The sequence below is a fragment of the Cimex lectularius genome, unplaced genomic scaffold (assembly GCF_000648675.2).
Source record: "Cimex lectularius strain Harlan isolate CLEC.00 unplaced genomic scaffold, Clec_2.1 scaffold69, whole genome shotgun sequence".
NCBI lineage: Eukaryota > Metazoa > Arthropoda > Insecta > Hemiptera > Cimicidae > Cimex > Cimex lectularius.
Window position 1 is genome coordinate 1448435 of NW_019392630.1, and position 26795 is coordinate 1475229.

The 26795-nt window shown below is 36.8% G+C and overlaps 1 protein-coding gene and 1 non-coding gene across 7 annotated transcripts in view; both read left to right on the forward strand.

Moving 5' to 3' along the window:
• The window catches only part of LOC106670380 (cadherin-99C), a 401762-nt gene that overhangs the window by 229776 nt on the left and 145191 nt on the right, over positions 1–26795 (forward strand). The gene's annotated exons all lie outside the window — the stretch shown is intronic.
• Trnah-aug lies at positions 26234–26306 on the forward strand. The gene has a single exon. It is a non-coding gene; the product is annotated as a tRNA-His (tRNA).

Genomic DNA, 26795 nt, shown 5'->3' on the forward strand with positions numbered 1-26795 from the left:
ATCTTGAGATTAAACGAATTTGCATTGTTTTGCAACATTTACAAACTTGAAACGTTTAGCGTAAGAGTGACAATAATTGATGATTTGATTTGTTTCAAAAAGCTGAAATAATTTTCTCTTTATTTTGGTTGTTTCGATCTCCCTCTTATAATTCGACTTCACTAGTTGAAGATCCTTCAATATCAAAATAAAGTGTTGAACGGCAAGATTCCCACGATCTTTTTTTCCGGACGACTCGTTTCTCTTCTAACGTAAATAATACATGGGAAGGGGGTGAAAATTCTCATACTTCCTTTGGAAAAGGGCTTGAGCTCTTGATGCGGGCTTAAAAGTGAGGGACCGCCTCGGGCGGTCGGATTTTTATTTATGTCGATAGTTGAATCGCTGGAAAAAAAAGGTCGGGTTTGCAGACGCGTTGAGTTCGATCTCATGAATATTTAACCTTCTCATTGGAGGGCTTAATTTGTGAGACGACGAGGCGATTCGGATCGCCCACCGATTAAGATCGAAATCCGTGACGTCAGACCCCCGGGGTGGAAATTTTTGAATATGAGGCCCATCTTTCATAAACACGGTTCTAATCGCCCGACTAGCATTGATAAAATAAATTATTCCGTCTGTAATTTCACTGGACCTTTTGTTAGGGGAGCCATCTCAAGAACCACCAAGGACCGACGTTAATTGCGAGTAAACGACCCGTATTATTAACTGTGTCGAAATATGTTTAAAGATTAATTGTGATGATGTAAGACGATATACGTTTGATTTAAAGATAAAAGATTTTGTGAACAAAAACAATGAAGGTTTGTATAATACAGAAGACAAACGAGCCACCACTGAAATGGTGTGATGATGACACTCGTCTGCCAGAACATCCCAACACGAATAGAAATATCAAAATTATCTGTAACAACCCAATAATTATTTACATACATATAAGTAAAAACCTATTAGATAATTTGAAATTTTGTTGAATGAAAACAGTCATTACAAAACGAAAGCTATTTCCTTTAAAAAAAGAGATTTTGAGTCCATCAATTTCATTCCCTGAGTCATAAGTGTGAGTCACATTTTCCGTTATATTTTTTAAGTTGATAAAGCGTTCATAAGGCCTCGTGAAATTTGTTTATAATATTTTGATGAGTCGGCGGTTTTCTCTTTCTCATACGTCCGGAACAACTCGTCGGCAGATTCAATTAAGGTTGAAGAGGTAGGTCCTCGCTGACGCTCTTCTTTTTCTTGTCTTTACGACAAACACCAAGTAGGCACATTACGAGTTCCTTCGACACTTTTCCGGCAGCAAAGTATTTTTCCTGTCCTTCAAACGTGTCTTCCGCCTCACCGGAGCTATCGAAGCCGGGATTTCACCCGTTGGCTGTTGCCTCTATTTGGAATTTCCGCTTAATTTCTGAAGCGTCTTCGTCACAACTACCGCGAAAAATCCTTCCACTAAGCATGGTTGATGTTTAACCTCGCTGTACTTCGCCTCTCCAGCAACCAGGTCCTTAGCGAACAACTCGCACCTGTTGTAGAACTGGAACCATTTTACCAGGCTGGAACTCCATACTAAATTTATTGTACGCGCAGATCGTAACCAAGCATTACCTGCTACGGGGTGATCGAAGGAAGGTTTGCAATTGACTGATTACTGATTTATAGAAAGTCAAATATGCACGTGAGACGTACCAATAGTCCGGAGACAGAACTTGGTCTTATCCATCCAACTCCGAGGTTGGGCTCCAGGGGCATGCTCACCGCATAGGCTTAGGCCCAAAAGTAAGTGTCCATGTTTCATCCACCCATGGCCTATTCTTGATTACTGTGTGAGAATGATCCCTCTCCTAGGAGTCGATCCTCCGAGAGACATTTAACGTCTGGTCTCTTGACACCAGAGCTTCCCAGCTGTCCGGCTCATCGACGCTGACACATTTTTTAATCATGTTCTTTTACATTTATAGCGCAAGAGGGCCGGACGCAGTGGTCATGTCTGGAGGTCTGGATGTTTCGGCCGTAGCCGGATACCGTCTTAATAAAAATTCGGATCAAGAAGTGAAAGAGCTCTGTATCGTATAACTTAAATGTTTATTGATGAAGTTAATTTTTGCGGCATACCAAATTGCCAAAAACATACAAACAACAGATGGTGTGGTATGTGTTGAAAGTTTCAAGTGGAATCAGAGTTATTTAAAAGGATCTAAAGTTTGGGATTGGTGTGAGTTGTGTAAACCTGGTAAAATGGTACCATGTGCTACTCCAGCAAAGCTAGTTTAATAGCCGACTTCAATGGCTAATAAAGCGCTCAGTGAGATAGCTGTGCAGTATCAGATAGTAGGTGGTAAGGTAGGCTAAACCTAGTAAGCCCGGGTAAAAAAAAAAAACATCAGTAAAAGCTCTAAAACAATGGACCCCAACTCAAGAAAAAAAAGAGATAATGTTTGAATGTTTGCGAAAAATTTAGATTTGGAATCATCATTTTTAATAGGAATTTTTTAAAATGTTACCTAAAATATTTAGTAGATTTATTTACTTATATTAAGTGGTAAAATGTGTGCTTTATTGGTTAATTTGAGATTAATGATAGAATGAACTGCAGAAAGCGAAAAATTTTAGAAGGGAAATAAAACAGAATGGGAGAGAGTAAACACTCGAAAGTTGCATGTGTATATGATGTTTTTTATTGCAATTTATTCACATTGCACCCAGAAAACCATTTAAACAAATATTTGTAAAACTGTTAATTATTTTTCAAATATAACAACAACTGATATGTTGTTTAAACTTTTGCACGTTTAAAAATAAAAATACGAGCTAAATTTTTAAATTGTATGTCTGTGTAGAGCTTCTAATGCTCGCTTTAATTACATCTCCAGGGTTAATTGAATTCAGTAGCTATTTTGCTTTGTTTTTTTCAAGGGATACGCCGGAAAAGTTCATTTAGGCTTGATTTCTGCTTACAATTATTTTTCTCTTTTGACCTCTTTTGTTTTCAAGTAATTAACCTGTAAACGATAGTACTAAATTGCATTGTTTCAGGGCTAAGTAAACCGAGTAAAACGAACTCATGTATCTTGCCAAATTATAGTGAAGAGAATACAAATACATACATAGAAGAAAATTAATGAAACCACAACGGGGTTGCAGCTTTACTTACGATACTCGCTAAATTAAAATAAACAAAGTGAACATTAAAGAATTTTGGAAGTATCCACGTGATAATTACGAATTGTTTGAACATGGACTATTTTATGTTTGAGTACAACGTCTACAAGGTCTTTAAGAATGTGATGTTATTTTGTTTATAGTAAGATTTTATTATTAAAAAAATCTTTGATTTAAATTAAACTCTCTTAACGAATTAAAAATCTCGGTAATACCCTCATTTTTGATTCGTAAAATCAGTCAACACCGATCCTAGGCATTGCCCGTTTTCAACATTTCCCTGCTATTGTTGAAAGTTCTGAAAAGATAATCTGTTGGTGACAGGTCTGGAGAATGTGAGGTTTGTGGCAGAGTTTGGCAAGCCCCGTGCAAACTTTTCGATTAACTAAGTTAATAAGTCAGGATCAAATTCTTTAAGTTTTGAATGACACTAGTCCAGAATGGCTCAGCACGCCCCACCTGCGGCGGGTTTGACCTGGTGGCAAAAATAGTTCACACCTTTGGCAGTACAAAAAATTGAGAGCAGCACTTTTCTTTCATGTGGAGGTCAGACTTTGGAAAAACGTATGACCGCGTAATACATTTTAAATGACCCATTTGAAATCAAAAGTGATGAATATTAAAGAATATTTTTGAAAAAGCTTCTTGCCATTAGCTGTGTCTATTTGGCTGTTTTTTCCCTACGTAAATAGCAACAATATAATACAAATAACAAAAACACAGAAGGCCAAACATATACATTAATTTAAAAATTGAGGACCTGGAATTTTGAAAATTAACAACCTGGAAATGTTCAGTGTTTGGAACTAGAGCATCATCACTTTTTAGGTCATTTCGTACGCATTGCTTCTATTTCTAGCCAAACAAATCTCCAAACTTGATACCAAACATTAAACTAAATTGAATTGAACAAACAGTATAAGTATGATTAAAATTGTTTATTTTTCTGTCCTGATAGGCAGTTTTAAAGGTCAGACGTCCTGGGTGAAGTCTGTAAAGAATCCTTTTCTATCAAAAGTTCACGGTTTTTCAAATCGGCCGAATAGCTGTCGTTCCACACGACTAAATCATATTTTAAGAAAGTGGGCGTGTAATTGAACATGATCAATCATCAACAGTTTCAAGTACTCGAGTGCGATCGAGGGGTAATCGACTTTGACGAGGGCGGTGTAAAACTTTCCCGATTATCTGGGAAAGAAGTTTCTTCTCGAATGCAAGCGCAAGAACAATCCACAAATAGTTCTTCGGTTTTCTGACACGACGCCTTAGAAATTGCTGTTTTGACGTGAAGGAATTTTACTTTAGAAACAGGTTACTATGTCAATTGTATATAATTGTATCATAATAAAATTACATAATTACAATACCGTTACAAGTTCTTTCTTTGCACCCATTATTATAAAAAAACTTTAAATAAAGAAGGGTTTTTTAATAACCTAGTTGTTAATTATATCAAACCCGATTCCATCAAGTGGTTGAATAGATTTCAATTCGATTTCTGGTGAAAACCTAAATACCGGTTTCTATTTAGACTGGATCAATAATAAATTCAAGAAAACGTTTAATTATCTTAATAATTAATCTTTTACCCGTTTCTCGCTTCGGGTCTGGCTTTATTCACGGATCTCGGTGTCAAATGTCTCTGCCTACCGGCCGTTTATCAACGTGGAAGCCTGGAAAAAAAATCAGCCGGAAGAGACCAAGTCCTTTCACATCATTGAATTTATTCAAATGTATTCTGGCCAAGAGTAAAAACGGACGACCATGGTTGAAATATTTTATTCGCCGTCTGAACTGATAAATTCTCCTTTGGGGGTGTCTGTAAGAACTTGGCCTTGTGCTATTTCAAGTGTCGGTGCCTTCCTTAGGTAATTTATTATTAATTTTACCGCAAATGGCGAAACGGACAACCTTTAACCTTGAATGTTTCTTTCTATGGGCAAAATTGTAATCGTTGGTACTTTCTTTGAAAAATATCAAAGTCGTTTCTGATTTATCCTATAATAAATGTTCATGATAGACTTAATCACTTAAGACAGCCGAATGCCAAATCTCACAGATACATACAGCGCACCAGTATAATCGAGGACAACCGAGCTACAGTTTAAAATGTGTATTTTCAAATAAATGCAACTTTGATTTATTAAAAGTTTGTTTATAAAATACGCCAAAAATAAATGGTTTCCAGTTAAATTATAATAATTCCATTGACGGGGATATTTTCCAAATTGATCGCTTTATTATTTTGTTACATTAGCTATGCATATATTTTATGAAAAAATTGTATATTTTTGTTTAAAAAAATGAAAATTAATGACTGTTGGCAATGTTAAATGCACTGCCAATACTGTTTTTAGAATAAATACAAAACAAATTCATCCCTTGGCGTTTTTTTGAAAACAGAAAATCTACAATTTTCTCAATATGTTTCTTTTGTTTTGGTAGAAAAGGCAGACTGTATTTATAGGATTCATAAATTTTGTCTTATTACCAAAATGTTACGTTTCAACAAACAGATATCTTAAATTTGGCAGCCCCGTTTATGTAGATCAGCTTGGTACTATATTAACTCATTCCCTAAGAAACAAGTACAGATTCTTTTAATAGAATGATAGAAACGTGCCTCTTGAATCCTGCATTTTCGATTTGACTGGTGCGTTTCGGCTTCTAGCCATCTTCAGTGTTGGATTGACGTCGGTTTCACCTTCATCGAAAGGTGCCCGATCATTTTGGTTTAAACAGCCTCACCCTTCTTCGATCCCTGACTGCCTAATGAATCCGAAGTTCCCGGTCGGTTTAGTTTGACTGCCGCGTTTCACCTTCTCGCCATCTTCAGTAGTGGGTCTACGTCGGTGCCTTGTCACACCCTCCCTCTGATTATGTCTGGTTTGGTCCTTTCGATATGTTGGTTTGTCTCACGCGTTTCGACTTTCCGTAATCATACCGGGACTGTGTTGCCATAGCGTCTTATATACTTGGATGTCTGATGTAGTGGGTCTATAGTATGATCGTTTTCAATGATTTTCCTAATGATGCTGCTTTGGTCTTCCAGAAGCGTTTCGGCTCATCACCATCTTCGGTAGTTGGTCTATATCAATGCCTTGCCGCCGCCTTCTTATATCCCTGATTCTTTTTGATAAGATTCGGTTCGGCCATTTTCAAGGATTTTATTTACCGAACTGTTTATGCATGTCAGTCGCGCTCCTTGCCCATCTTCAGAAGTTGGTCAACGTCGGTGCATTTTCTAACTCCTTTTCCAACCCCGACTCTATTTGACGATCTTGTGCTTTGGTCCATTCCGATCATTATGGCTATCTGACGTATTTCTGTATGTCGCATCTTCATTCGTAGATCAATGCCAGTGCCTTGCGAGTCTAAACGCGTCTGCCAAGCCAAATCATCGAGGGTAGGCAAAATAATCAGAAATGACCAACGTACAAGTTCACCAGACAGGGTCAGGGATATAAGAAGAATGCGGCAAGGCACTGACGTAGACCTTGCGCGATAGCGTGACACCGAAACTTCAGACAGACCAAAGAGGATAAGTATGGTAAGAAGTTCAGAAACAACCAAACCGTTATGAAGCATCTTTTCCAGGTCAAATATACATGGTTGAAATTATTTCGGCCTACTTTCTTTCACCGATAGGGCAGGAAATAAATTTTAATATCGAATCGCCATTGTCGTGCTTTTTTAAACAAAATGAAACTAGCGAGCGAAGGCGCATCAGAATCGAAAACAATCAAGCTGCTTGTATGTTAAAAAACGAAAAACTTTGTTGATTAATTTCTAACAAAGATTTCAATCATAGGCATACATAAAGCGACTCGATGACCGCTTTTATATCAGGTAGACATAAACCTTCAGGTATGAAATTACGGAAAGATTGAAGGATCTATTTTCTTTCGTCCGAGACCGGAGGAGTCTCTTTAGCCGAGGGCCAAAGGCCCCACTGATCCAACAGGTGAATATTACGTATTTTACATACTGAGCAGTGTACAACAAGAAGAAACGTCGGCCAATGGGAGATAAGTTAAGGGAAACCGGTTCGGTCGTACAGTCGGCCGACGTCGAACAGGTGCCGCACCCTGTATCGACTGTACCTCGTGTGAACCCATTCTTCACTTCCTCTTCTTCCTCCGGGCCGGCCCACACGCTCGTCTCGTGCCTCGAGTGAAATCATGTGACACGCCTTTTATTCTCAGATCGAAATATCTCGTTTCGCCAAGTCCAAGGCGATTATCTTTTGATGTTTATGGCCTGCTAATTGGCACTGGAAAATACCGTGTCCAGGTCCGACCCTTCAGGTCGCTGCGTAACGCCGTTAAACCAATTGTTAGCTACCGATAACGACCCATTAGTTCTATTCTAAGCACTTAAGGCTCACCTTAAAAATACATTCATGGCTTTGTCAGGACGTTTAACTTCTCCAGTCAGCATTAATTGCATCGGGTTGTTCCGCAAGAATCGTCCAATTTTCTTATTAAAACATTTCAAAGAGTATTAAACTGTTCACCCCCCCCCCAGCAAAATATTTGCAATCTATAATAAACACTTTAACTATCTATTTAATGACAATTTTAGTTTTCTTTCCTGGAAGACATTCACTCTTTTAGTTTCATTTTAATGTTGGCCTATGGAAAAACAAGCAATTTTCGTTTTATGAGTTCAAACGGGGTCTTTCTACACCACCTTGAATAGAATATTAACCAGGTTTTAGTTTAAAAGGAATTCTAATGAAAAGTAAGAACAATTTGCTGTTTGTTTGGATAGATTTGTTTAAGAAGTTACGACTTTTGAAAACCCACCACTGTAAGACATTCATCAAATCGATGAATTCTTAAAGAATCTGTGAAAGAAAATCACCATAAAAGATGACTTGACCATACACAAAGTTAATGTTTCAATACGTTATTCGAAGCCAAACTGCCAAAACATCTATGAAAAGGAAAGGAAAAGTTGACTTTACGTGATGAGGTAAAGTAGTGGTTGCAGAAGAAACCCTCCTGTCAAAAAGGAGGGAAAATTCGAAAGGTGAGAGTGTCTGAGTGGATCGAAGTCACGATAGCTCAAGTGGTAGAGCAGCGGCGTATTTAGTCGAAGGTCGTGGGTTCGAATCCCGTTCGTGACCCTGAATTTTTTATCTCGACCAATACGTTTCATAAAGATTAATTAATTGAAAAAACAGTGCAGAAGCATTCCGCATCCCAAAAGGTCAAAGTAAAAAAAAATTAAAAATCCATTTCCTCCTGTTCCTTTTTTTGAAAATGTCCCAGGAACAAAAGTTGTTGAGCGTAAAATTTGCGAAAACATGGCAATTCAAAATTTTTGCATACTCGAAAATCGTGAGGAAGATTGATCGGTTTTTTTCCCACAAATCGCGAATAACTCGAAAAATTGAGAAATCGGGAAAACTGGAAGGTGACCATTTGAAAGCTTGTTCAAATTTCCTAACGATTGCTGTAAGTCGCCGCTCCAAAGATGATTTCCTTGCTCCACAGCTCAATTTGAAATTTTCGTAAGAAATGCAAAAATTAACACGTTACTCATAAATGAATGAAGCTAGAAAAACATTTATTTAAAAAGCCATCTTGTTCAGCGTAAAATTTTATAAAAATTGAGAAATAGCGCAGGTCTGTGACACAAAAGGCTGAGAACATACGCATGTTCAAAGTTGGCCATTTTTAAAACCAGGTGGACGGTTGTTTTTTTGTTGAGGGACAGTGTAGGTCAGACGGAATAGTTAAATTTTCATCTCGGCACTTATTTTAAAATAAATTTTAATGAAAGAATTAATTTAATATTAAAATAAGTTATTTTTAGGTTGAGCCGAACAAAACCAATTAGGAATATATTGCAAAAAAAATGTCTATCCCTTAACTCAAATTAATAAATTCATATTATAAAGAATGTACAATACCAAAACTAATCCAACTACACTTGAAAATACCGAAAAGTTTGACATTATTATTTACAATAACCAAATCTCTGAAAAGTTCAGACATTTGTTGTAACGAAAAATTTGTGTACAAATTTAAGAACAACCCTCATTGAAAAATGTCAAAAAGGAGGGAAAATTTGAAAGGTGAGAGGGTCTGAGTGGATCGAGGTCACGATAGCTCAAGTGGTAGAGCAGCGGCGTATTTAGTCGAAGGTCGTGGGTTCGAATCCACCTCGTGACACTGAATTTTTTATCTCGACCAATACGTTGCATAAAGATTAATTAATTGAAAAAAATAAGAAGAACGCTCAAAAGAATTTCTTCGCCAAATTAAAAAAGTACTGTTCTAAAAAAGATCTAATTTGATTTACTGTGTTCGGTGTAGTGACTTTCCTATTGTGTATTATGGCCAGACCAAACAATACTTGATAGATTAAGAGGCAACAAACATGACAGTGCCGACCAAAACAGGCCAGGGACTGGTCTATCAAAGCACAAACTTCAGTTGGTACACCCGTTTAACCTACAATATAAGATGTCAAAATTGTAGAGATTAATGCAGTCCTTGGTAGAAGACACATTACGTTCAGAAAGAGAACAATGACTGCAATATTCAAATGGACTGCAACAAGTTGAGTTCAATTGTGAAATGATACATTCAACTTAACCCCTTCCTAAGAGCTCCTAAACTTATTGCATTTAAATAATAAGACTATTCATTGTTTTTATACATTTATAAGTACCATGCTTATTCTATTTGTTTTAATGTGTATGGTACCATCTTATTTGGTTGTGAAACGAATCTATGAAAATAGGGATATTATGTCTACCACATGCATATATGGGTGTCTGATTGGTTTACTTTCAGACTGCTACCAACTCATGTTTCTAGTCTATTATCTGAACTAAGCTGTATAATGATTATATTTTAAATAAAATAGTTAAACCACAGACGACCCTCATGATCAGAATTTAGATTTAGACAACACATGATGGAAGTAGATAATGTAAATTATAGGTTCAAAAATAATCAACATTTCTATTTTGTTACTGTTCTGTAAAGTTGAAGGCCAAATAAAGAGGTCGAAAGCACACAATTATATAACACATGACTACAATCCTAATAGACCAAAAAACATTAAATTCCGTTGGTCGATACTTCCACCCACAAAAATTACAAAATTCGAGCACAATGCGACAAGTTCTCAGATGCTGGTTAAGGCAATAAAAACGTCAATGTGTACTTTGTTGCTTTCACGCCAAAAAATTGAGCCGTTATATGATCGCATAATGAAATTAAACGAAAATTGAATCCTGTATGACAGTAGGCACTGATTCATCAGAGAATGACAATCATCCTGGCCATCCGCTAAAACATAATCTTAATCTGAAAAATTTAATGATCTTTGGATAGGGGTTTTTTATCCTTTCTATTGCTGGAATGAACAATCAACGTAATATTATATCAATGTTTGTTGAACAATAAAAGTTCTAAGTAGTACATACTTGAATGCAAAACGTGCAAAAAAATGTAAAGGTTTTTGGTTATTAAATCCGACTGGATTCCTCTGTATCTCCTAATCTGTTTCCCTGATGATTAGCAGTTTTCTCGGCGTGTAAGCAACAGGAATCGAAGATTATAATAGATTATTTCTATATAATATGAAATGATCTTTTTTTTTCTTTTTCTGCTTGTTGGTACAGACCAAGTCAATTTTGCCAATTTGTCACACAAATAATTCGTAAGTTCGATGTCCAATTTCAAAGATCCTTCCTATTCCCTTTATATGTTCCCTGACTGCCAAAATTTTCGGCGTGTAAAGTATCTCTCAACAATCAAGTCTTTCTGCGCACATTTTTACAGATGATGTCAATTTTTTTTTATTTTTTGCAAACACCATTTGTAAGTTCACTGTCTAGTCTAGAGACCCCTCTTTTACTCTTCTGATCTCTTTCTTGAAAATGACTAGTTTTGTGGGAGTTTAGGTACAACAATTTGAATACAGCCTAATCTTATGTTCTCTCTCTCTCTCTCTTTCTCTCTTTCTCTCTCTCTCTCTCTCTCTCTCTCTCTCTCTCTCTCTCTCTCTCTCTCTCTCTCTGCTCGGTTTTAAAGACATGTCATTTTTTTTGACTTTTGCCAAAGCCATTTCATAGTTTATTGTTTAGTCTAGAAATTCTTAGTCTTTTAACAAGAAGAATAAACCTACTCTGATTTCTCTTTTCTCTCCTTTTGCTTGTTGTTGTTTTGGACTTATTCACCCGATCTGTTGCCTGAAGAGTTTTTTAGGTGTTTAAACAACAGGAAGTGAAAGAGTGAAAATAGACAGACAACTCTGATTCTTCTATCCACGTTTACTGTCTAGTTATAAACATCCCTAATATTCTCCCATTGTGTTTACTTAAGTCTACCTGTTTTTTGGGGCTGTCCAGCTCTAAAGATTCCCCTTTTTGTTTTGATCTAATCCCTGAAGAAAATCGTTTTTTTGTTTGTTTTAGTTTTATCACTAGGAATCGAAGATTATATAAGCTCTTTCTGATATTTCTGTTCTCCCTTTTTGCTTGTTGTTACAAATCATATCAATTTTTGGCAAATATCATTTGAACATTTACAATTTCTTTTTAAAGATGCCACTTATTCCCGAGATCTGTTTCGTGAGGAATACCAGTTTTTTGGAGTTTTAATGACAAGAGTGGAAGATTAGAACAGCTTATTCTGATTGTTTCTTTTTCTGCTTGTTTTTATCGATTTGTAAATTTGTTCTTCAATTTGTGACAAACACCATTTGAAAGATCATTGATTCGCTCTAAATGAGTTGATCTGCTTAAATTTCTAAAATCGGCTTTGTTTTACAGGTTGCGTTCGAAGTTGGTACCCTTTTCCCGTGGGTAAATAACATAAGAAATAAACTAAAAATGTCAAAATTTGCGTAACAAATAATTCACTTAACCCCATTTTTAACCAACGACCACAGAATTCTGACTCTACGGTTTTTCCGTATATAATGTTAAACATCTAACATTAATTTTTTTTTTATCATGTAACTCAAACTTGTTGAAAATGTGTGTACGCTGTAAAAAATGTGTAAAGATAAGTGGTACTATATGGTACCGTACTACTAAGTGGTACTGTATGGTAATACCAGAAATAAAATAGATTTTCTTTATAGATAAATGTGAAAATTAAGTTCATGTCTGAAAATAATTGATATTTCATGCGAGACAGCCCAAATCCTTTGGGTCAACTTCGAGTAACAAACTTTTACTTTGTAAACAAAATAATATATTACTGGCGTAATCAATAGTTATGGATATTATCTTACATCAATGTATTTTTTTTACAATTATTTATTTTCTTGTCCATTGGTAGACATAAAACTACGATTGTGAGGTTAGAATTTTTATTTTTGTTTATCTCATAACTCAAATTTGTTGTAAATCTGGAGGCAACAAAATCTTTGTAAAAAATGAGTATAGATAAAGAATAAATACTAGAAATAAAATATATTTTCTTTATAGATAAATGTGTAATTAAGTTCATATTTGAAAATAATAGATATTCATGTGGGACAACCCAAATCCTTTGGGTCAACTTTAAGTAACAAAATTTCACTTTGTAAATAAAATAATTTATTATTGACGTAATCGAATAATTATTGATATTAATTTACATAGGCGTATATTTTTTTACAATTATTAATTTTCTTATTCATCTATGAAGACGTAAAACTATGATAGTGAAGTTGGAATTTTTAAATTTTATTACTCATTTGAGACGAATCTAGTAAACAATTTCCCTTTAGTTTGATGACAGTTAGACTAAATGTTTTTATTCTGAGTGATAAAAAGACCCCTTGGCTCCATAGGAATTAATTTCATTCGTGTTCATTTAATCCAGAGCTTTTATAGTATGCTACTTCCAATTGCAGCTTCAACGTGAAGAAGTGTAAAACCCAGCTCATTCATTTAATAAATGGCTAATTTTTATATTAAACTTCAATTCATATCTTTTACCTTTTACAGTCGTTAAATCTTCAAGGTGCTTTTATTCACAAGCCATGATGGATAGAAGTGAAATAAACACAAATCATCATCGTTGTTACCTCCTGTTTATAGCTGAAGAAATTTATTTAGGGCTGAAAATCCTTTTTTAATAGGCGCGTTACACCGCTAATGTTGGCTTCGTGACACGGAACGCGTTGAGGTCTAATGTTACCCTAGGCACTGAAGACTGAATCACTGAAGTTCTCTCTCTAATGCTACAGTTTCATGGTCTACCTTTAAATAAATGTTTATGTGTGGTAACATGGTAAAGGCACAAGCAAAAAAACTTTTGTAACATATAACATTTATCTTGGACTTTAGTGGTTTACCTTTTTTCAGTGTGAACTATGTCGTACTTTTCGCTTTAAAGGTTAAACAGACTACCTGTAGAGTGAACATATAATTCATATATTTTTCACGTTATTTTTTATTTACTTATTTTTTTTGTAAGTGGGATTTTTGTCAGTAAAAAGAATATTAGTCTCCTTTAATAAATACTTCATTTTTAGAATCATCACCAGTTCATATTTTATATTACACAATGATATATTATTTAAGTCCCTTATCCTCAAGTCGTGATACTGAAACACCTTTCAGATGTTCAGATTACACATAAAGGTCGAGGAATATGTGGTGAAAATAGTAAAATATTTACTCATAATAATAAAAAAGAAGGAGAAGATAAGATGATTTATGAAAAGGATGATCTTTTTTAGTATTCCCGTTGCGGCTTCGGTTTGCCGGAGATTACAGTGGAAAGACATGTCTCCGCAGATTCTCGAGGAACAGATCGTAGAGAATAGAATAAATTAAGATTCGCATCTCGCCCCCGGCTGAGTCCGTTCAAAGGCCGGACGGTAAACACGCAAAAAGCCCCTTCTCGACATTTCCCGTCATCCCCAGGGGGAAAAACTCGGCCGTCTATCCCGTTTCGACGGAAAGAGCCCCGAATCCAATTTGGCGGATTTCGAGTGAGATAAAGAGTCTGGACCACCGAGTGAGATTGGATTGCCGATCATCTTCCTCAAGGGCTAACTTCGTCACTGGCCGCCTACGAAAAATCGATAAGCGTTCTAAATCATTTTTGTGTTGGATCATTGATAACTTGATCTGGCTAAACTAAAGTATTTGACTCGTATAGTCTAAAAACAATAATTACCGTAATTATGGGTAAAAGCTCGATTTCTGCGATATTACATGGTTTGTTTGCTTTAAATAATTCCTTTCTAAACTCAGCACGATTCATCATCTAACAAAATTGATATTTTCAAAGTTGCTGTTGGAAATTTTTAAAGATTTCTAAAGACAAAGGGAACAACCCAATAATTGTAATAGTTTTGATTAGAGAATTGATTTATGCGCTATTGCAAATTTTTGTTTTTAAAACTTTACTATTTGTCTGCTATCTCTTAGAGAATGATATTTTCCAAGTTTATTTAGCACATCTTCTACTTTGGAAAAATCTGAGAGAGAGAGAGAGAGAGAGAGAGAGAGAGAGAGAGAGAGAGAGAGAGAGAGAATACTTTATTCAGGGACTAGAGACACCTAAGAATAACAATAAGGTCATATACATTTTTTACAAATCTGGCTCTTGAATTCATGAAGGTATAGCGTTAACATCTAACTAAATCACATAATAAAAAATAGAAATAATAGTAGCAATAATAAGTATAAGTAAGTAGATATAAGAAAGAATTGTCTGTCTTTTGTGAACATAATCACAAACTGTAAACTTAAAAGTTGAGAAAAGTAAGGTCACAAGATTTCTAATGTAGCAAAAGCCCCTAATAATATTGTGAGCTGTTTTCTCTGTTTGGAGGGAGATGAGTTGATGGTACAAGAGGGTTTAAAAGTGGTAAGGGAGGCAGCTTTGCGGATTGGCAAAGGGAGAGAATTCGAGAGATTTTTGGCTCGAGCTAGGAAGGACCTCTCAAACGGGGAAGATATAGGTCATTTGACAACGAGCGGGTGTTAAGAGAGTGGATAGAGAATTTGAGCTGAAATAGCTTGAAAATATAGGTGGCCGTCGAGAATTTATGGATTGCTAAAAAAAGGAGCCTAGGAAATACTACATACGGAAGGAGGGATGAAGCCAAATTAGATCTGAATACAGGGATGAGATTGTGAGGGAGGAGTTGACTAGGTGAAAGGTAGAAGAGCTACTACCGGAATACGAGCTACTAGTCGGAATTGAATGTGGGATCCAATACATCGTCGGCAAATTTGGAAAATGTGAGGTTTCTAGGAAAGATTTTGATCAAAAGTAACATCGAGGTTTTATTATTCGAGCAGAAGGAGATAGACTGTTTGGTGATGTTGAAAAGAGGGATGGGGGAGGTATCTCGGAAGGTGACAAGATCTTATAACAATGGCTTTTGACATTCTAGCATTTAATTTTATTTATTTATTTTACGAGGGTTCGCAATAGCAGAGGTTATATCAACCCTCGGGGTGCCGGCGTTTTTGAATAAAAAAACCATTTGTAAGTATGTCGGGTTGGAATTCGAACCCGGGACCTTTAGCTTACAGTGATGAGCGCCGTGTCAACGCCTAAACCGTTGCGGCCACCGACGCCCCCTCTAGCATTTAATTCTATATATTGTAAAATTTCTGCATGTTGTCTGCGGTGTGCAGAACCTGTGACATGGCCGTTGCCGATCGTTTTAGAACCAACCCTCGATGTTATAGACTAACAGATGCGTCTCATTTTCATTCCATCTTCAGTCAGGTACTATATGTCGGGCGAGGTAAGGAAGCAACATCGAACTAATACTTGATCAAATGTAGAAACCCATCTAATAGACAATTAGACTAAAATGATCGGAAAATACCTTTTAACGAACCATGTTCCTATTGATATTCCATACAAATTGTAATAAAGTTTGTTTAAAAAAATATGTAAAGATGATACTATTCAGCTACTTTCAATAAATGTATTACTTCTGAAGAAGGTAGCTGAGTGGTCAGCGTGATAGACTCTCGGCTCGTAGACACCAGGGTTCGATTCCCCCCCCCGACACCCCTTCACCTTTTTTCACCCAACCGTTCCCCACTAAAAAGATATGTGATAAAAAAGTCAGCGAAATCAGGCTAATATGCAAGCCATTACAAATGAACAACAAAACGCAAATAAATAAAAATAAATTGATTTTCTCTAGTTGTGTTTTAAAAAGTAAATACTATTTAAGAACAAATTATGAAGAAGCCTTCTGCCGATGTACAGGTTACATGGTAAAGGACAAAAATGATGCTGTAATAAAGTCGAGATTAATAAAATTCTCCAGCCAATAGTCCTTTCATTTTTTTATTGAGAATAACAGTAGAGTTTCTTTAGTATGATCTCACGTCTTGATTTTTTTTTTAAATAGGAACGTCAAAGTTCCAGACGAGCAGAACCGCAATGGATGCTCGTCGACCAGCGTTTTCGTCAAATTATCGCATACTCCGACGTGATTGTTTTGAACGCCATAAACAGTCCTCCTCGGACCATATCCGATTATCGGTCGGCTCGTGACTCCTGCACAATTGGCTTATTGGAATTCAGAACGGCAGAATACTTCCAGAATAGTAGGTAGGCCGCTTCTTTATGACGGCTGAGATCGTCATATCGCCGCCCTAAAGACGCTCTCAGAGTAGATAAGCTGTTATTTATGTATCGGACGATTACATTCTTAATATTAACTTTTTATTGAATTTCGGTGGAAAAGCCCATTTAATACCAAACCTCGGTCAAATCTTCCATGGAAATAATACATTTCAGCGGTTTTTGATTATTTTAGATATAGACCTAACTAACTAAAATATTCACTTATACTATTAGCTTTTAGTTTCGTGGTCCGCTTGACCAATTAATATCTTACAATTAATTAAGGTATTCAGTTGAGATAAAAAAGTCAATGGCACGAGCGGGATTCGAACGCACGAGCTTGATACGCCGCTGCTCTACCACTTGAGCTATCGTGACCTCGATCCACTCTGACACTAACTTCCCATCTCAACCACACCTTTCGAATTTTCCCTCCATTTTGCCATTTTTAGATGGGAGGTTAGTGTCCGAGTGGATCGAGGTCACGATAGCTCAAGTGGTAGAGCAACGGCGTATCAAGCCGAAGATCGTGGGTTCGAATCCACTCGTGCCATTGACTTTTTTTATCTCAAATGTATACCTTAATTAATTGTAATATACTATTAGCTTTTTCTGACTAATGATTTTTCTACTCCACTGATGCCAAAACTTTGTATGCAAAATTAACTGAACATAAATGATAATTCGAAATTTAGGGCTTTGAAATATTTATCTGCCCTTGCTTCATTTACATAAAAAATGCTAATCGATTTGCTAGGTTCATCGAGTCTTTTACCACAACGGTAAAGACGTAAAGCCTCGTAAGACGTTTAGACAGATAACGTACAACGAATGGGCTTTTTTTTCAAAAACACGGGGGTTGACTTCTGCTGCTACGAACGAAAAAACCTGCTGAACTTTACGATTAGATAGATGTATTAGTCGGGGTGCATATTGCGCTCTTAAAGAGCTATTGCATTTCCCGTTCTGTGCTTAAAGCACACCGAGATGTACTAGTTCATCAAGGAACTTAATTAGTAGACCCAGTTTCAGTGGTTGAATCTCTTCTACGGTTACGTTGTACGTCCCAAAACACTTCCTCCTGCGGGCAAATGTAGCACTACAGTTTGTCAGTAGGTGGCTCCTCTGCTTGTATGCAGGATCTGCACGTGCCGTGTTGGGTTATGACAATCTTCTTTAAATGTCCTTTTAAGGATCCTGTTAGGATTCCCAGTTTTTGCCTGCTTCCTTTAATACATTCTGTACCTCTGTCCTATGAGTGGTATAGTAGACACTCTTCTTGCAAGAGCGTCCGCTACCTCGTTGCCTTCTAGTCCCGGATGTCCTGGGACCCAGCAGAGGCTGAATTTATTTTGCATACATAATTTGTTTAGTTTGGTTTTGCAATTCCTCACCATTGAGCTAATGATGTTTGAACTTAGCGCTTTGGCCATCTAACATGGTAGCCATTCTTGTTTTTGTAGCCTTTGTTCAGATAGAATTGGATGCATTTTTTAATTACAAGGACCTCAGGTTGGAAGACACTGGCGTATTTTCCCACGTGATCTGAGTATTTGGTTCCTGCCTCCGTGCCTTCTAGCTTTCTAGATCCGTTATGTACCAGTAGTACCAGATGGTGCCAATCTTAAAGGGGGTGTTTTCCTCCCTTTGCCATTCCTTTTTGGTACCTAGGTTTATTTGGAAATTTTGGTTAAACTCAAACATCCTCTTCATGACATTTCTTGGAGCCATGATTATCGAGTTGTCTTTCATTAGATTGTTGATATCTCTCCATTTGAATTTTATTCCTATTGGAGGTTTCTCTTTGATATTACTAATAATTTTTACAATAAGTTCAATGTGCTGTCCTTGTTATCATATAAATAGAAGGGGAAACTTTACGATTATATTTACTTCAAATATTTATAGTTGACATCATAGGTTCTTTTGTATAAGATATTTCGGAAATTCAAATTAAAAAATGTTCATCGTAAGACATGTTGATGTGACTACAACGACCCTGGAGATTTCGTTTGTTAAATCGTACAATTTTTTTTTAAGAATATCCGGTGGGAACAAAACCGTTTGCGGATCGGCGTAAGAGGCTCAGGGGCGTAGGTGATGAACGATCTCGAATCTAAATATAATAATTACCCAAGGCCCGAAACGAGGGAATGGCAAGGGCGACCGGAACATAATTCTCGGTATATACTTTAATTATCGATTTATGACACAGAGATCCGATTAGACACAAAACGTGTATAGTGTGGGTAAAAAGATCGCGTTGGTGAAGTCAATTAACAGAAATGGAGAATCGACGAACCGGTTTTGTGTGTTATCCGTATGACAAACACGAGGCCCCGATTCCGGTCTCCGAACCCTTCGGACGAGTCGTCCTGGATCGTATTCGCTTATAAGAAATTCTGGGCACGCAAGAAATATGAAAAGAACAGCTTAGGAGGTCTCTAAATTAAACTATCAAAGTGAAAGGCGACAGGTCTTTAGATCAATGTTATTAAACAACTGATCGAAATCATTTCGCATTTGTATCACGATTTCGAGCCTCACCTAGGGGATTCAGTGTCAAAAGAAATTATCAATAGCTCACTCATTGCTAGATTCGGAAGAAAGGTGTCGTTACATTACAGGAATCTACACTAAATTATTGATTCACCTATGTTTGAATACAAAATTGTCTTAATACATGAAAAAACCAATCAAGTCCTAAGAGTTCTAGCTTCTAGTAAACATGAAGTAGGGTGGCACAGTTCGACACGCATAAGTATTTATAATCAACAAGCTCTGGAAATAAAATGATTTTTCTAGTTATAATTAGGTTGACCACTGCTTTAGAAGACTTTCTTACGCTTGGTCTGATATTCCCAGAGTAAACAAATATTGTCGTTACTAACTCGTTCTGGCGTAGGTACCAGAAAAGTTCATGCAGGTTTAAAGGATTAATAAGTGTCACAATTTAAATTGGTTTAACTATACTTTATTTGGGGAAAAAGCTCCATCGTTATTTGTAACCAACTTCCAACGAGTTACTAGCCCAGTTGCCTTAACTATAAAAGTTTGGGCCCCGAGACTTAAAACTAAATTCAACTTATTTTCCAGCTGTTTGGCAATATTATGGAACTCCCGACTGTACGATTGTCATTGCTAAGGAGGGATGAAATTCCAGATCAGGGAGAGTACGGAGGGTGTGGCTTTAGGTGGTCCGCGTTGTCCTGGAGAAAAATTACAACTTTTCTGTTCACGAGAGCAGTTTGTTTCTGGGTTAGGGCAAGAGAATCTCGTTGCAGTTGGCTTAAGTAGATTTCTGCGATGATGGTCTGGCCAAGTGGTAGGAGTTCGTAGTGCACACTTGTCTTACCCCACCATACAAAAAGCATCACATTTTTATTGGTGAATAATTCGTTTACGTCAATGGTAGAGAGCCATTTGGTGACAGCCAATGGTACGACCTCCTACCGGCGGATCAATTTTTCGTCGCATGTGAAATTAAATAAACTCTTTACTTTGTGCTATGAAAGGCAAATGTCTAGATTCCGAAGCTTGTTACCGTCGGTCAATTTATGAGGAACCCATTGAGGTAGGTTCCACGTCGACCCAAGTCGATATATGCTTGAGCGAATTGTTTCATCGCTTATGTTGAACTCTCTTGCAAGCCTCATTACATGTTTGACTCCGCCAATCAAGTACTGTAGCTGGTTGGGTAACGTTGGACATCAATTGGGCTAATTAAAGAGTTGCCGCGTTCGATGTTGGTAGGTTTAGTGCCCCATAGTTCTAGTCCATACGTCTAAATCTGTTTCAGTGTCAGTTTGTCTTTTGTCGACATGTTAATTTACGTCCAAGAAATTCAGAGAGTAGTCTGAAGCGTCTTTTAAATTCCTGTCTTTTTTATTTGCGTGTCTTGCTTCTAGAGAATACAAGGTAGCGTACGCAGCTCCAAGCAACTTTCATTTTGGGAAAAATTGCAATATGGATCCAAGCAATTGCAATCTAGCATTAGGTAGGACGCATCGAGCAACCTTTCCCTGCATACGCGGTCCTTGGTCTAAAAGAAAGTATCCATATGTCAACATCTCTTGGCCTATACTTAATCATGTGAGGATGACCCTTCTTCAAAGAGGCAGATTGTCCGAGGGCCAGTTTAGAGGCCACAAAGTTTACACTTTTTATAACTGTGTACATTACCAACGAAGAGTGAATTCATATCAGGTTGTTACATTTTGAACCATTTATCCTCGCTGATTTGAACCGTCTCAAACTTTTCGGCTTCTTGACATCTTCAGTGATGAGTATGTGTCTGTCCTATTTAGTTGATTCTGTTGTATAAGTTCAAAAAAGATAGAAGGAGTCGTAGGGCAGACATGCTGACCCCAAGAGGAAATCTCACAACTTCTTTCTATGTTAAGAAATCAATTATGTAATGATTGAAGACCCAATACGGGTAATACATGCAAAAGAGTTTGACTCTGGCCTCGAATGTAAATGAACTGTAAACATAAGATTTAAATACAAAGATTATGTAGGTGAGCGACACCGTTCTCTCCTACTCGAAACCAAAAGGTCGTCCGTTAAAAATGTAATGAACGAGAGTTTGCTTTAGTTTTGTATGGATTACCGTTCTTAGAAAGCCTGGAAAATTGAGCTTGGGCGACCCTACAACACGAAAGTTTCACAAACGTACAGAGACACTTTCCAACATCAGAAGAGCTCCGAGCCATCGGAGGATGAGGGAGAAAATCGTCCTCGTGACCTTTCGTCCGGTAATAATATTCATCATGAGGTGTAAAAACCCGTCCCGACAAAACCCCGGCTGAAAGCCATCTTCCTGCGGCCGACAATCGGAAAAATTGTCGGGTTTCACTGGCGATAGTTAATTTTCAATTTGGCGAATTTCAGTTGGGTTGCAGAACGAAAGCGAAAGTTGTCTCATTTCGCAGCCTACTCGCGATTTCGTGAGATTGGCGAAAAAGGAGAGATAAAAAAAAAGACCAGCATACTTCCATTTATCTCACTAGTAAATTGCAATTATTGGATGTGACACAAGTGAGGGGAATAAATTAAAAAATGGCCCGGCCACCAGCTCCAGCATGGCATGATGCGCCCGGGTGTTGGAGTTCACAAATTGAGTCGTAAATTTCGCCTCCCTGGCATTAAGTCCGACTCACAAATCACGACGGAGAATAAGCCGGGAGAGTCGTTTTAGCAGCACCTGAGAAACAATTAATCCCGAAGGTAAAAATAGAAGAAAACGGCTAAGTGGGGTGGAGAATGGAATTTCCGATGTGTCAATAATAAAGGAATTCACGTTATCCTTTATTTAATATTGGTTTCTACAAAGGTTAAAACCTAGACATAATAAGACAGTTAAATTACGACCTGATCTGTTTTACTTAAACAAATAAAACACGGGCTCTTATCAACTGGAAGGATTTCCATTCGAACTTCCATAAAAACGATTTTATTCAACAAAAATATCGTACTCGTCATATATTATTATATTCTCGTAAAAGCTGCCTTCCTCATTTTTGTATTGGAATACTAACAACATTGGAATTTACCATAAGAATTTCTAAAATTCCTTGCCGATTTGGTGTCTATAACACGCGTCCATCCAAATTGTTAAGCAAATTGCCGCGGAAAATTCTGTTTCCTTCTAACCTCGAATATGTTTATTTTTTGTATTAGAAAATGTACGTTAATCACTTCGATCTTTCCAGATCGCAGTTGTCATCATGAACTCAGGAAAGGCTTATAACCCAAAACAGCGAAGATAGAAAGATTAAAATAATCGGAAACAACTAAACTCCATTTAAATTTCAGCTCCAATTTGAGTTGATAAAATAAAATGAAACACGAGTAAACAAGGACGGACTTTTCCTTTCTGTTTTAACCATTTTGCCAGTGAAAGAATATCCCCGCTTCCCAGCTCAATCCTTCCAATTTCATTTCTTTTAAAATATTTTAACAATTTTCTTTTAGAAAAAATCCAAACTCTATTCCCCAAAGATAAAGGCGAAACTGTTTGAAATGTCATTGGATTCCGATATTGGCTCTCTGCTGATCGTCTTAAATTCTTTAAGTTCTTTTTAAGACTGTAGTTTCGACTGTTCCATTTGTTCCTCCTCAAGAGTGTTTGTCTCTTCTCGTTACTGTAGGTTTTTTTATGCTCCTGCCTCATTATGAGCTTCTCGAACCTTGTAACCGGTGACTAACCTAGATCTCTTCTAAGGTGTGGATCTCTCTGCGACTATGGCTTCGGCTCACCATTTTCTTTTATGGATGTCTTCCTGAGGGATATACTCCACATCAAGAACGAACTTAAGTCTTGAAGGATCATCTAAGATGGTAGACCAAGTAAATGCTCCTGTGTGAATTCTATGGTAATTGCTGATCTGGCACAAATATCTCGTCTCACCTAAAAGCTCTCCTCTGAATCTGAGATCGTTTTGAGATTGTCAAATTGGCCAAACTGGTCGGTCATATAACAGTGCTCTGAAGTAGGCTCCTTCGGACCTAAACACAAATATTCCGACATCAATTCGACTTATTTGTGAATAAAAAAACCTAGGCATTGTGGAAGTGGGTCAGACTCGTAACTTGACATCCTTCGTTCCTCCGTTTTCCGTTGTGGATCAATCTGGACTATGTACATTTCTTCGACTTTATTTACTTAGCTTATTTATTATTATTATTATCCAAAATCAACATTTTATGCGATTTTTCACTTACGACTTGCTTCTATAGCACTTAAGATTTATAAAGTTTATCAACCCAAGTTCCACATTACAGGGAGAGAAATAATCTGAAGAAAGCTATTCAATAGGTCTATTCTTTTCAGTCGTCTACGAGATAATGTTGAAAATGTCACCTTTGTGGTTGGTAATAGGTTTTAATGGTTGAAAAACTGTTCATATGCCAGGGCAGAAATAATTACTCGTAAAATATTGATAGAAAACTTTGTAATCTTTGAATATTGGAATTATTTAGCTGATCCGAAAACTTGGCACACGTACATACAAATACGTTTGATTTGTGTTTGTCGAAAGTTTTGAATTTAAAGTATTTTCGATTGTCGGTTCAGTAAGTAGTACAGTATAAATCGTTTGCTAAATGCCTGTTTTTTTAATCGTGTGTGTAAAATCCAAGTTCTTCTGTCAAATGTAAGTCTTCAATAAGTTTTGTCAGATTGGGACCATATTAGTTGAATAAGTATATGCTAGTACTGACTGACTACAGAGTGTAAAGGAGACTTTGGGGAGTTAAGCTTCATTTTTTAAAGTTTGCTTGATTACTGTTGTAAAGTAACAATTGTGTAGAACAGCGGAGTGAGTATTCACCCCTGAGGCACACCTGCAAACACGTCTTTCATCTCAAAAGTCTCTCCTTGAGATATGGTTATATGTATGATCAGGTCTAGGGTAAAAATAAATTTAATTTGTACAATAGTCTTGCAAGACATACTTGGTCGAAAGCCTGAGAGACACCTAAAACACTTCAGTTGCGAACAATTTCTCAGATGAAGAGAGATGGAGTTCTGTAAAATTTCTTTTTTAGGTTCTGTGAAGTAGATGAGTAGTGGAATAATGGGATCGAAAGCCAATTAATGATCTGATAAGAAGATTTTCCAAATAGCAGTAGAGGTAATTCGTTCATCAATTAATTTTTCGAATAATTTTGAAGGAGCGAGTAAGAAACTAATAGGTCGGTAAGTTAATGGGGCGCTTAAATTTTTATGTGGTTTTGGAAACATTTCAATATAAGATAGATTCCATTATATGAGAAAATGTGTAGTTCTCAATATTGAATTAAACAAAGAGGTCAGAAATATACAGAAACAATTTTATTAAACGATTTTTCATCTGCAATATCAAACATAACATGCATATTAAAAAGAAAGTCTGGTGGTCCCTTTGGGTATCCAGGACTACAGATAAACTTACAAATTAAAGCTTAGAAGAACTTAAATGTGAATGAGTTTTCCTAATAAAAACTTCTACGTTTTAACAATGAGTTAAATGAAATTCTTTAAAGGTATATTTAATATTTTCATTGTACGATAAATTAGGAAAATGTTTCTCGTTTTCTCATTTTAGCCGTTGAAAAACATCAAATATACCATTTCACGGTAATATTTTATATTATAAATTAAAATTAAATTCAAATTTTATTAAATTAAAATTGCTCGTTATTAGCGAATCTGCCTTTCTCTACTTACTTTTTCTTATAACTACGGAACTTTCGATTAGCGGATGCAACAAGCCGGTAGTTAAGTCTAACGACACTACTTTTTTCTCACTTTTAAACTTTCCCCGTTGTGTGAAATACGATGAAAGTGTCTGGCTTTGTTTTGATGGTTCACCGTCTGATCATTCTTCTAAGTTTATCGCTCCACAGTGAAATTGCAAAACCTCGATAGAGATTCAACCCGTATAACGACAAGTATAGAAATGCGGAAAAACCGATAAAAATTTCAAAGCATCACAATTGATAGTCTAAGTTTTGGATGAACAGAACTTCATTATCACCGTAATTCATTACTTAAAAAATACACGTTTACCAACCAATTTGCTTATGATAAATCGGAAAGTGAGAACAACGTGGGACCACCAACGCCCGTCTGGCAGTAATTAAGAGGTATACACCATCGGTAATCATCGCCTTGAATACTAATCGGTACAAGCTATTAGGAGGATTTTTTGGTACTGTTGACATGAAATTTCGACTAGTTTCTTTTTCAATAGTGGTTCAATACAACGTTAGTCCAACAAGACTATCCCGATTGTTTCAAAACTTATCAAGCTAGATGACGGTTTGTAATTATGAAAGTTTCAGCAGAAACTCTGGCTTTTAGCCCATTTCTCAGTATTAGACAGTTCGCTTGATGGCCTATTTGCAAGCAAATATGCATTCAACCGGTTAGTAAACTCTAAGAAATTTGGTACGAGATTGTTTCGTATTCTTCTTTAATTCTAAATTCCTAAAAGGAAGACTAAATTGGCGAATAAGTGATTATTAGTTCATTATGCTTCATTATTATGAATTCGTACCCACTCCTTATTACCACGAAAAGCAAATCTCACAGACTGCTGCAGCAGAGTGATATGGGGAACGGGATTTTGGAAGTCAAATCGATCCACGCCGGCGTCCAGAAGAAGTATTTCTTGGTCCCATCCTATATAAAATTTACAATGCTGATCTGCCGATACATTCCACCACCATAATTAGAAACTATGCGGTCGACACTGTTATTTTATCTGTACATTGTAGGAAATCCAATGTTACCTAAGAAGGTACCTCCAATCTAGGAGAATCTTGAGCTCATTGAAGATGAAGGTGCGAATCATGAGCTGAACGAGAAAAATGCACCCAAATTACGTTCACACTAAACAGTCTTACCTACGTCTAGACGTTAACAACAAAAAGAAGGGCCACTGAAAAACGGAAAAAAGGAGGGAAAATTTAAAAGGTGGGGTTGAGATGGGAAGTTGGTGTCTGAGTGGATCGACGTCACGATAGCTCAAGTGGTAGAGCAGCGGCGTATGAAGCCGAAGATCGTGGGTTCGAATCCCGCTCGTGCCATTGACTTTTTATCTCAACTAAAAACCTTAATTAAACTTTAACAACAAAGAACAAACGACATCTAGACGAGGCAAATAGGGCTATATTAGACGGACGTGGGATTCTCTCTCACATATGACTTAAGCAACAAGAACTTAACAGACGAGATGGCCAACTACGAGGACTTATTGTAAAGCAAACGATATGATTGTAAAGAACAAATTAACTCTGTACAAAACATTACTTCGACCTATTTGGACGGAGAGGAACTGATGGGCACCACCAAGCCATCTAACATCTAGCGAATCCACCCTTTCCAATCGAAAATCCTCAGGATTCTTCTCCAAATTCCTTACTATGACTCCAAACTCACTATCCACAATGACTTTAACATTCCCTTCGTCAAAGATTTCATCCGTTTTCGCTTCCTCGAGTTTCACTCCGATATTGCAACCCATCCTAACGCTACTGCCGAAGCCCTCTTTAATTCTTCCCATCCTAAGAACCCAC